At 43.9% G+C, this 12,408-nt stretch overlaps 3 non-coding genes across 3 annotated transcripts; 2 read left to right on the forward strand and 1 right to left on the reverse strand.

Annotated features, from left to right (window-relative positions):
• Window positions 1-284: 284 nt before the first annotated feature.
• Window positions 285-400, reverse strand: LOC148092408 (U5 spliceosomal RNA). The gene has a single exon (XR_015715068.1). It is a non-coding gene; the product is annotated as a U5 spliceosomal RNA (small nuclear RNA).
• A 5,816-nt stretch (window positions 401-6,216) lies between these two features.
• On the forward strand, window positions 6,217-6,431 carry LOC148092409 (small nucleolar RNA U3). Its single transcript, XR_015715071.1, has one exon. It is a non-coding gene; the product is annotated as a small nucleolar RNA U3 (small nucleolar RNA).
• A 442-nt stretch (window positions 6,432-6,873) lies between these two features.
• On the forward strand, window positions 6,874-6,976 carry LOC148092410 (U6 spliceosomal RNA). The gene has a single exon (XR_015715140.1). It is a non-coding gene; the product is annotated as a U6 spliceosomal RNA (small nuclear RNA).
• Window positions 6,977-12,408: the final 5,432 nt, after the last annotated feature.

The raw sequence follows: 12,408 nt of genomic DNA on the forward strand, positions 1-12,408 counted from the left end.
GAGAGAAAACACACAGGCCCCGCCGCAGTTGGGACTGGGGAGTGTCAAATCTCTAAGCCATACTAGTTTGTTCAAAAGTGACAGGTGAGAAATCTATGGGTAAGCAATTTGGAAACTCCTAGAAAATCAGTAAGAAGACCTACGCACCCACCCATTACAGACACACTCTACTCAGTTTCCAACACCAATGAGATTTTACTGTACTTGAAGCTCCTCACAAACCTCTTTAACACCCACAACTTAAATAGGAACATCCCATGTCTTACTTTAATACACTTTTGTATAGTCCTGCTAACGCAAGACCTCAAAAAATTGAGTATAAACTCAGAATTGTTCCTCTCCACGGAAATCTTTAGTAAAAGGCGAAAGATTTATACGATCTGAAGAGAAACCAGAGTATGCGTCTGTAAGTTTTCACACAGTCCTCAGGTAACTGTAACTCCTAGAAAAGCAATGGTAACTATTTCCACAAAAGAACTAGTAGCTTCTGCCTTTAGTTCACATAAATCTGTAAAAGTAGTCTCATGTTCAGTGGATGGGGAAAGTTGAAAGAAAAATAATCTAGCCGTTTTAAAGTAGAAAAGATCCTATGCACAATGCATTGTGGGTATATAAATAAGATGAGTCACCGACTCCCGGTTTCCGGAAATACCTTAAATAGTCCTTTAGTTCTCCCGCGCGGCCTAGGGCCACCACCAGGGGGCAGAGCATAAACCAGATTGGCAGGAATACGGAACCCTGGTCCAACCAGAAAGTCTTTTATATACATGTAATTCCAACCTAACACTTCTCTTGAATTAAAAAATAAAATATTTCTTTTGGAATTTTTTTAAAGGCTTGAAAATAATTGTCTTCATACATTCATTCAACAAAAATTTATTGAGCGCTAGGTCAAACCCGCGCTAGGCCCCAGGAGGCAGGTTTGTGTGATGAGCACTAACAGAATGTTCCGGGACACATGGGCAGAGCATTAAAGGATCCATAGAAATAGGGCATTCTAGGCAAAGAGGCACCATAAACAGTGTGAGCACGCGTGGTGAAGGAAGGGCACGGGGTTAAGTGGCAGAGGCCAGATTTTGATGGGCCTTCGGTGGCGCCAAGCTAAGAGCTTGGATTTGCCTTGAGAGCAGTGGAGAACCATTGAAAAGCTTCAAAGGAGAATAATATGATCAGACTGCTGTCTTAAAGCATCATCAGCATCACTTGGTGTTATGAGTTGAATTGAGCCCCCCAACCCCCCAAAAAGTGTAAGTCCTAACCCTCAGTACCTCAAGAACTTGACCTTTGTTAGATAGGACAAGGGTCCCAGGGTCTGCCTGGCTCTTACTAAATGCTGTTCTTACTAAATGTTAAAATGTTAAAATGTTGCAGATGCTGCTGTAAACAGGATGAGCTTGACAAGAACTCAACCTGATAAGTGTAGCCAACTGCAAAGAAGAAATCAACATGTAATTAACCAAGTATTGTTATAAGCAATGGCTAAGCCTCCCTTGGGGAAGACGAAGGTTTGGATGTAAGTCCCTCTCCTTTACTTGCTGCAAGTAAATAAAACCACCTTACAACTAGGTCTTATTCTTGAATGGAACAGGGGCCTGAAGGAGGGATGTAGCAGAAGAAGCGTGTGAAATTAGGAAGTTTGGAGGAAAACCAGGAGTGTGGCCAGCACAGAAAGCAAGAGCAGAAAAGAAGTTTCAAGAAGAGAATGGTGAATACTGCCAAAAGAGAGATCGAGTGAGACAGGGGCTGCAAAGTCCATTCTCTTCAACACCAGGGCAGTTGCTGGTGACTTTGGCCTTCACTGTTTCCAGAGTGAGCCTGATGGAAGCCCAACTGTCCAAAGTTGGGAGTTGGTGAGTGAGGGCGTGGAGAGCAGAAAATGCAGGCAGAGAGTGTAGTCATCTCTTTTGAGAATTTTGACCCTGAAAAATTAAAGAGACTGTAGCTGGAAGGGGTGTGAGATTAAAGGCAGCCTTTCTCCCCCCATTTTTGTTAACAGTAAAGTGTTAAACTTATGTTTCAACGCTGATGGGAAGGAGCCAGCACAGAGGGAGAGAGTGAAGCTCCAGGAGAGAGGAATTAAACAATAGCTGGGCCAAACGAAGCTGCAAAACTGTTATTTTCAGGAGCGTTTACGATCTTGCTCCAAGGCCTATGTTTACGAGAAGGACACAGACTCTGACTCCGTGGTGACAAATGGAAGGAGGGGGAGGAAGGAGTCTCGGTAATAACTCCCCCACAAGGATGGTCATTTATGGAGCTGGTCCTCCTTTCTGTGGTTCCCGGCAGTTCCTCCTTCACTAACCCCTTTCGTCTTCCATCTTCCTCTACCTTTTCAGCAGCTGGTAAAGCCCCAATCTGCTCCATTCTAAGCATCTGTCCTTTAGCAGCTGAACTGTTGGAAAAATCAGACGACTGAGCCAAACCCTTGACGAAGGCCCCACTATTACTTGACATGTCTCTTGTTGGCTGTTTCCCACTCCCGAGGCACCCATGTTTTACCTTCTTCTCTCACCGAAACCATCCCACACCTCCTCCCCAACTCGCACTCTCAGCAGATTTCGCTGAGAAAGCACAAGCCATTTATTTCCCTTATCTTCCCACCCTGCAACCTAACAGCCCCCAGCTTCTGCCCTCCTCCCATCAGAGGCCGACCCCTCCACTAGGGCTGTGGCCCAGCCCAGCCCACAAGACCAGCTGCTTCTCATTCCCCCTCCGAGGCACCATCTCTCTGCTCACAACTGACCGGCTCTTCCCTGAAGACCAAGGAGGCTCCGTTATCTCCCAACTGACAGAGGGAGAAGGAAAGAGGGAGGGCAGGAAGGGAGAGAAGGGGCTCGCTAGACCGACAGCACCTTCCAGCCATGTTCTTATGGGAAACGGTGATCAACCACAACACGGAAAAAAGCTGCACTTTGTTTTTAATAGAGATTTCTGTCAGAATTTTCTTCCGAAACAAAAACCAAACTTTCCTGCAGCCACAAGAGAACAAATGGAACTTTTCATTCTAAACAGTTTCCACTGAGCTTCACCTTAAGAAAGAAACTTAGTAATCTTTACTGTGGATGCATTTACATCAGCTGATACAGTTTTGAATTGTTATATTAGACTTTTAAAAGTGACTTCTGTAATTTTCTAAACAGTGCTTCACAAATCTTGAAATTGATTCAAACATCAGAGACTTCAATATGTATGTGTGTGTGTATATGTGTGTATTTTTAATTAGGTGAAATGACTCCTATAGTAAAACAAGGTTCTTAATTTACTCTTTGTCTCTGCTTCCTCACTTCTCTTTCATTATGGCTTTTAAAATTCATCAGGAACTATTTCTAACTCCACAGAAAAGTATAAAGGACAAAAACACACCTGATACTCAGATTTAATTGATATAAACATTTACTCGAATGTGCTTTAGATCTACTTGAAAAGTAAATAAAGCCTTACATGGTCCTCTTTTCTCTATTTTGGAGCCTGTGGAGGCCTGCAGGAAACAGGACTTCTAAAACCACAATCATGTCTGGAAGGCTGTGGTCCAAGGCCATTTTTGCTGGCTATAGGCAAGATCTCTGGAAACAGAAGGAGCACACAACTCTTCTGAAAACTGAAGGTATGTATGCCCAAGGTAAAACAATTCTCTCTAGGCAAGAGATGCGCTTATGTGTACAAAGCAAAAAACAACACAGTGACTCCTGGTGTCAAACACACCCAGAGTGATCTGAAAGGTGATTCATGCCCATGGTAACAGTGGTGGGGTTCTTGCCGAATTTTGAAGCAACCTTCCTGCTAAGGCCATTGGACAACAGAATCTGTGTGATTCTGTACCCATCAAGGATTTAAACTCATTAAAAAGTAAATCAAGCCCAGCCAGCGGGGCGCAGTGTTAGAGCATTGGCTCGCTTACTGAAGGGACATGGTTTCACTTCTGGGTCAAGGGCACGTACCTGGGCTGCAGGTTCAATCCCTGGCCACAGTGCTGTTTCTCTTTTTTTTTTTTCTCTCTCCCTTCCTCTCTCTCAAACAATAAACATATGCTCACCCGGCCAGGTGTGACTCAGTGGCTGAGCATCACCCTAAGATCCAGGAGATCATGATTCGATTCCCAGTCAGGGCACATGCCCGGGTTGTGGGATCGATCCCCAGTCCGGGGGTGCAGGAGGCAGTTGATCAATGACTCTCTCATCATTGATGTTTCTCTCTCCCTTCCTCTCTCTGAAATCAATAAAGATATATACATTTTTAAAAAATTTAAAAGACAGAGGAGCCCTGGCATTAGCTCATCCTCCTGTCCTTGTGATGTGACAAGGTTTGGGTTCCATCCCCACTCAGGTCAGGTACAAGAATCAACCAGTTTATGCATGAATGGCTAGAACAACAAACAGATGTTTCTCTCTACCTTCCTCTCTCTCTAAAATCAATCAATCCATAGAATTTTTTTAAAAAAATTAAAAGACAGAAGACCTGGGAAGGATCAGAGAAGATTCCTGGTGATCTAGCATATTAGTTATTGCCCTGGGGGCAAATCCTGTCGGCCTTCTCTAGGAAGATCATGAATTGCTGGGTACCCCCGGTATGAGAGGGTGCAGGAGTTGTGCACCCTCAGTCAGTTTTAGGATTAGTTTCCTCTTGTGGAGGCTCTTTTCAGATCATCTTCGGGGATTGACTCGGTTTAATATAAACCTTCCTATTTCCGTAAGTACTTGTAAAGGCTTTTTATTTACTGTACACCTGCAGGAGCGCTAATGAGGGCTGGGGTCTGGCAATTCTCGGCCTTGGAGGCACCATTTCCCGCGTTTAACTCGCGGACCTTGGCGCCTGGACCCCGGGCCAGGGTCCCTGAGAGCGGCGGCGGCGACGGCGGGGGCGGGAGGGGCCTCCGGGCGAGAGCGGGGCGCGCGCCCGCGGGGGCTGAGAGGCTGGCGGGGGGCGGGGGCGGGGGCGGAGAGGCTGGCGGGGGCGGGGGGGCTGAGAGGCTGGCGGAGCGCGGGCCCGCGGGGGCTGAGAGGCTGGCGGGGGGCGGGGGCGGGGGCGGAGAGGCTGGCGGGGGCGGGGGGGGCTGAGAGGCTGGCGGGGGGCGGGGGCGGAGAGGCTCGCGGGGGGCGGGGGCGGAGAGGCTCGCGGGGGGCGGGGGCGGAGAGGCTCGCGGGGGGCGGGGGCGGAGAGGCTCGCGGGGGCGGGGGCTGAGAGGCTCGCGGGGGCGGGGGCTGAGAGGTGCCGGGAGGCCGGAGCGGGCCCGCTGTCCCCGGGGAGGGAGCAGAGGGAGGGCGGGGAGGAAAGTAGGGCCAGGGGAGTTCGGGCGCGGAGCTGGAGCGGAGACGGCGAGAGGAAGCGGCCCGGGCGGCGGGTGGGGCAGAGGCGGTGGCGGAGGTTCAGCCGGACGGTGAAGGAAGGACCTGGGCGCGGGGGAGGCAGGTCCGGGCGTCGGCTCCCTCCTCGTGAACCGCCTACTGGAACGAAACCACCCGGGACATTAAACAAGGGACATAAATAGTAGAATTGCTATAAAAAAATCCAGTTCCCATCCATCTGCTTATTTAAGGTTGCTCGGATCTCCCACTTTTTAAAACAAAATTAGGTATAGGATTAGTGGCAAACTGTTATTACACGTGAACCAACTGAAAAATATTTTATTCATCTCATTAGAAGATGCACTAACAATGATTTTTTTATGTTAAAACACCAACTAGCTTTATTTTAAGTACTCAAAGTGTGAACAGATAATGCAAACATGATACCAAAAAAAATTGTTTCCCAGCGCTGGTTCCCAACCGCCAGTTCCTCCCAGCCACAGCCATGGTGACCTGTCTCTAATCCATCAGAGTCTGAAAGACTCTTTTGGACAACCGCTGCGTGCAAGTTTTACTAATCACTGGAATCGACTGGATCCTCTCGGGAAGGAAAAGCCCGCCATTTCCTTTAGCTGCGGGGCGAGGCCGCTTCACGCGAGCTGTTGAGTGAACGCCTCGTGGGCTTTAACGGTGCAGATTGTGATTGGCTGACATTCAGTATTATGTTAATGAAGTGGCCGTTTTTAAAAACTTTTTACATTTCATTGCCACTTACAGTTTTTAAAATTCATTGTTAAGGGATAGCATTTTAAGGATTGTACATACTGGAAAGACTGTGTCTTTGCCAGTGAAACCAAAAAAAGGGAAACTATGTTACCATGACCGAAAAGCGTACGGCTGCCATGGACCCGGCAGGGGCGGCGGCGGTGGAGCTAAGACTATACTTTCAGGGATCATTTCTATAGTTTGTGACTAGAGAAGTTTCTCTGAACGTGTAGAGCACCCGAAACCACGAGGAGGAGACGCAGTGTTCTCTCCTGAGCGTGAAGCCGGCGCTTGGTGTTGCTCGCGCAACTGCCATTTGCCATTGATGATCGTTCTTCTCCCTCCTCTGAGGGAGCAAGAGGGAGAGGACGCAGTCTGAGTGGTTTTCGTTTTTTTCGTTGGTTGGAAAAAAAGGTTTTGTAATAGGTTTTCTTCCTTTGTAGTTGTCTCCTTTAAGTCTTTATCGAGCGGTGAAATGGACGTTTGATGAAAGTGAGTTATAAAGGGGGTTTTACTCGCAATTACTACTGTCTTTGCTTTTTATGCACTCGGTTTTCTGAGGGTGCTCATCAAGAAGTATTTTTTTGTTTTAGAGGGAAAGTGATTATTGACTTTCTTTCTCTTGCATATTCTCTTTTTGGGTATGTTTTTTTTTGGACGTGCGTGCCCAGAACTCGCGCACCGTGGGTCTCTCGGCCGCGGGAGGACGCTCAGCTAACCGAGCCATATTGGGGCTAACACGTCTGCTTCTTGATAATAGAATACGTAGTCTGAGTACTTATTCTTTAAGAGTTATCAAAATAAAGCGTTTAAAATGCATCTTTCTGTGCTCGATTCGGCAGCACATACACTACAATGGGAACGATACAGATTTTTAGCATGGCCCCTACGCAAGAATGATACAAATTCGTGAAGCATTCCATATTTTAAAATAAAAATGAAGTGCATCTTCGTATTTTCTTGTACAGTGGTTTAGTCTACCCCCACCCCAGTTCTTATTTCTTTGTTATTTAGCGAAGTTTTTATTAAATTTATTGTAACATTGGTAAATTTATTGTATAACATTATATAAATTTCAGGCATACAACTTTATAACACAATATCTGTATGCTCTATTGTGTTGGTTTAAAAATATATATATTGATTTCAGAAACGGAGAGGGAGAGAAAGATCAATGATGAGTCATCCATGGGCTACCTCCTGCACGCCCCCTACTGGGGATGAGCCTGTCTAACCGCAATCGCCTGGCTCATAGGTCGAGCCGTGGATCAACCGCTGAGCCATGCCCACCCCGCCTGTCCCTTCATTTTAAAGAGCTCTCTAGGTACTAAGGATATTAGTCCTTTATCTGCCATGTAAGTTGCTAATATTTTCATTTTTGTCAAGCAAAAATGTTGTTTAATGGAGTCAAATTTATCAATCTTTTATATTTTCTGGACTTTGAGTAATAGTTAAAAAGGCTTTCTTCACATACATATTAAGAAAAATTCACTTTTTTTCTACTACTCATGTAGGTTTATTTTTTACATTTAGATTCCTGGTCTGAAGTTTATTTTGGTATATTTATTCAGCTGTGGATCCAGTTTTATGTTTTCCCAAATGACTATAACTAGTGGTATGAGAAAGGAGCTAATTGCTCCTGGAAATTTTGGCAGAACTTATCTATAACCGTTACAACTTGGAGCTTTGGAGATGGAAGATTTTTAACCCTTTGCGGTCGTATGTCTACTCTCAGCCACCAAAACTTTTTTACCGTTCAGGTCGTATGTCTGCTCTCAGCCACCACAGCAAGGAACCGTACGAATCTTAACTCTATTCATGTATCAGTTCATAATTTCTCTGAAAGCTCTTAATTCCAACCAGTACGACACCCATGTCCAAATTTAATACGACCGCAAAGGGTTAAATGATCATTTCAATTTATTTAGTAGGTTTGCTATGTCTTTATTATGCCAGCTTTGACATATTACACATTTTTTCTAGAATTTTTCCACTTTATCTAAGTTTTGAAATTTATTGATGTAAAGTTTATTTTATTAAATTTTTTATTGATTTTTTTTTAGAGAAAGAAACATCAATCCACTGTTCTACCCACTCATGCATTCACTGGCTGTCTCCTGTATGTGCCCCCACAGGGGATCAAACCAGAAACCCTGGTGCATCAGGATGATGCTCCAACCAACTGAGCTACCTGGCCAGGGCTGTTCATTAATTTTTTAAAAATATTTTTATCTATGTTGTATTTGTCCTTGTTTCCCCTTTTTCGTTCTGTACTTTGATCATTTGCATATTTTTTTCTTTTTTATCACTCTCAACAGGTTTGTGTAGCTATTAAGACTTTCAAATAACTAAATATTTTTTGAACTTTTATAATTCTATTCAGCAACCGACAGTTCTCATCCTCATTAACTGTAGATTTTTGAAAGTGGTGACAGGTACACAGGTAACCAGCGTATAGACCTTGTTTGGTGAATCTTAGTCCTCCTTACATTTTCTGGACAACCACACCAGGACACAGTATGGAACATTCCTTATTCCTTTGGCGCAGGCAGCTTTGTTGAGCCTGGTGTCAATGCTCACATCTGAAGTTCCCATCTCCTTCGTGGCAAATTTCAGATCTCTTTGAGTGCCTGAGGGGCACACTTCTTGAAACCCACTCCATGGATGCACGTGTGAATGTTGACTCTCTGGTCACTACTTTGTTGATGGCAGAACAGCCCTTCTCCCATTCTTTATGAGAGCTGTTTGACTGGGCCAAGTTGGAAAGGCAAGCAAGAAGTTTTTAAAAATTCTTTTTAAATCTCTTTTTCACTGGCTCTGCCTCCCCCACCCCCACTCATTTCTTTGAATCCCAACGTGTGTGTGTGTGTGTGTGTGTGGTGGATATATTCTATATTTTTAGTTGACTTGAATTTTTTAAAAAATTTTTATTATTTTTTTAATCCTCACCCAAGGATATTTTTTTCCATTGATTTTCAGAGAGAGTGCAAGGGAAGGAGGGGAGAGAGAGAAACATGGATGTGAGAGAGACACATTAATTGGTTGGCTCCCGTGCACGCCCAAACTGGGCCTGGGATCAAACCTGCAACCGAGGTACTGGTATGGTATGTGCCACAAACCTCCAACCCTTTGGTACTCAGGCTGATGCTCTAACCACTGAGCCTCGCAAGCCAGGGCTGAATCCCACCTTTGTACCTTTTTCCAAATTATTGGACAAAGTATCAGGAATGTTTTCAGCTTCAGGTTAAAGAGAACATGAATAAAAGTGGCTTAAACAAATAGGTGGGTTTTTGTTTTGCTTTGTTTTGTGTTACACAACAAGGAGTCTGTATGTAGGCTGTTGCTGGCATTGGTTCAGTTGTTTAGTCAGGAACCTTCCTGGACTCTTCCTACCTTCCTACTTGGCTCCTGAGTGTTGGATTTTTGATCTGATGACTATCAACCTACCTCATGATCACAAGGCAGCTGTTACAACTCTAGACAGAACCTCCATGTCCAAGGCAAGAAAAAAAGGGGATGAGATGTCGTTAGCAAAGCATCCTCATGCCATTCCCTTCTATTAGAAAACAACATACCCTGCCCAGAAGTCCTCCAGAACACTCCCACTTATATCTCATTGGCCTGAGCTGTGTCTAATTGCATGGGAATCTGGGAAAGCAAGTACGTGGCTTTTTTAGTCTCCAATGTAGAGATGAGTAAGGAAGAAGGGGGCTGGGAACAGCTATGGGATTATCCACCAACGGTGTGTGTCACAAACAACTGGCTCATTTGTTTTCAAATCTTCCTTGTTTTCTTTATCACTTCCTGATGCCTTTTGGATGAATCCCCACCCTGGTCCTGTTGCTCATCCTTTCATTTTGGCTATAACCATTCTGCTATCCAACCCAATGGAGCAGATAATGATCCACCCAGGACCCTGGGGAGGAGGGCAGGGAGGGAAGGGGTAGTGGTGAACACAACTAAAAATCTCTCCCTCTTCTCACCCCCATCTCAAGGCGCCTGACCCTCTTCCACTGTGGCTGCAGTCTCTCCACAACTGGCTCCCAACTACCTTCTGTCTCCTTATGGATTTCTCAGTTTTCACTTTAGTTTCTCAAATCCCCAACCCTTCTTCACTTCTTTTTCTTCTTTGTTGCTGGTAAATAGAAAATTTCAAACAAACAAAAGTTGAGTGCAAGGATGCCATTTCAAATAGTGAGCACCATTATTTCTTGTATTCCCACTCATCACCTCTCACCCACTGGATTATTGGATTATTTTCAAACAAATCTAATTTCTAGTAACTTTCCTCTGGCTAAAATTTGCTCTGAAATTAACCTACCTACTCACTTTCTTTTGATTAGCATCAGCATGGTCTATCTCCATCCATTTATTTTTAATCTCTGTATGTCTTTATATATACTGTAAGTGGGTTTCTTATAAACAACATGTAGTTGGGTCTTTTTTTTCCCCTCTTCCCCCTGCCCTTCGGCAATCATCAGCTTGTTCTCCATACTTATGGGTCTGTTTCTGTTTTGTTTTTAAATTAACCTCACCCGAGGACATGTTTTATTGATTTTATAATTATTTTTCTTAAGTCTTATTGATTTTGAGAGAGAGAAACATCAATGGGTTGCCTCCTGTATGCACCCCACCAGGGGATGGAACCTGAAACCTAGGTATGTGCCCTGACCACGAATCAAACCCAAAACCTTTTTGGTGTATGGGATGATGCTCCAACCAATTGAGCTACCCGGCCAGAGTGGTCTGTTTCTGGTTTGTTTTGTTCATTTGTTTTAGTTTTTTAGATTCCACATATACATGGAATCATACGGTATTTGTCTTCCTCTCTCTGACGTTTCATTTAGCATAATACCCTCTAGGACCAAGGGAATTCTTTCTTTTCTTTTTTAAAAATATGTCTTTATTGATTTCAGAGAGAGGAAGGGAGAGGGAGAGAGAGAGAAACATCAATGATGAGAGAGTTGTCACGGATAGGCTGCCTCCTACATACCCCGGACCGGGGATCAAGCCCACAACCCGGGCATGTGCCCTGACTGGGAATCGAACCGCAATCTCCTGGATCCTAGGTCGATGCTCAACCGCTGAGCCAGGCCTGGCTGAGCGGGATTTATTTCTAATTTACTGAAGTATAATAATGATATTGTGATTTTGTAGGAGAATGTTCTATTTCTTGGAAAATGCATGCTGAAATACAGCTAAAGAGTCATGATGCTTGCAACTTTCAGGTAGTTCAGAAAAAAATAATGAAGGAAACCTAAGTCTAGAATCTGAACTGGATCTAGATTACACATTTTTGGCAAATCTCCTTTCTGAGGCATCTCCAGGGTCTACGGGAGGAATCTTCCACTATCAGTCTGGATTAGTTCACCATCTTATCTGCTCCATTTAGTAAATTTTCCCCAATACAGTATAATTAAAAACTAGTACATAACCACCTGTATACCAACCAACCAGATTCAACAACTCTTAATAGCGTGCCATCTTTAAGTTGAATTTGTGTGTAGGTTATTGTAGGGGAGGAAAGATTTTTTTTTTCCTTTTACCCTTCTAGGTTCTCTGCTGGGGCTCTGTGACAAAAGACAGATTAACGAGAAAAACAGAAAACAAACAAAAAAGAGAAAAACAGACAGAAGTTCCCTAATGTGTGTATCTCCTGTATACATGGGACAAACTCAGACATGAGTAACTCAAAAGGTGGCTAGAACTGGGGTTTTATATGCCATCTTCAATGGAGGACACAGTTGTAGAGAAATGACTGTCCAAAGGAAAATGGTTTTAGGTTTCTCAGGACTAGAAACTGAGAAGGTAAATATATGAGGGGAGACTAACAGAGTGTGAGGTTTGTCTGCAGATTCCTCTCCTGCCATTTACAGTCCTCTCCTGTAAAGGAAAATTTATATCCTGTCTTTTAGGCAGAAAGGAAATGAGTAGAGTTTTCCCTGTATTTGCTGCTTAACTGCCTTCAGTGAACAGTAATTCTTATGTCAAAGAGGCATATTTTGGGGTGACATAGTCTGATTTCCTTCTTTTCCCCCCCCTGAACTAAGTGAAAGTTGCAAACATCATTACTTTTGTGTCACAAATGTATTTCAGCATGCATCTCCCAATAAGAACATTCTCCCACATAATCATGGTATCGTCATTGTACTTAAATTAGAAATAATCTTCTAAAATCTTTCATGTTTAGTCCATATTAAAATTTCCCCAATTACTCCCAATTTTTTAAAACCACAATCCAATCACAAGTCATTCTCCTCTAACCTAGAACAGTTGTAGTACTCTTTTTTTTTTCTTGATAGGGAACTTTGTGGAGGCCAGGCCACATGTTTTTTAAAACAAGCTGCATCCTACATTTGCC

The sequence above is a fragment of the Miniopterus natalensis genome, chromosome 9 (assembly GCF_054644295.1).
Source record: "Miniopterus natalensis isolate mMinNat1 chromosome 9, mMinNat1.hap1, whole genome shotgun sequence".
Lineage (NCBI taxonomy): Eukaryota > Metazoa > Chordata > Mammalia > Chiroptera > Miniopteridae > Miniopterus > Miniopterus natalensis.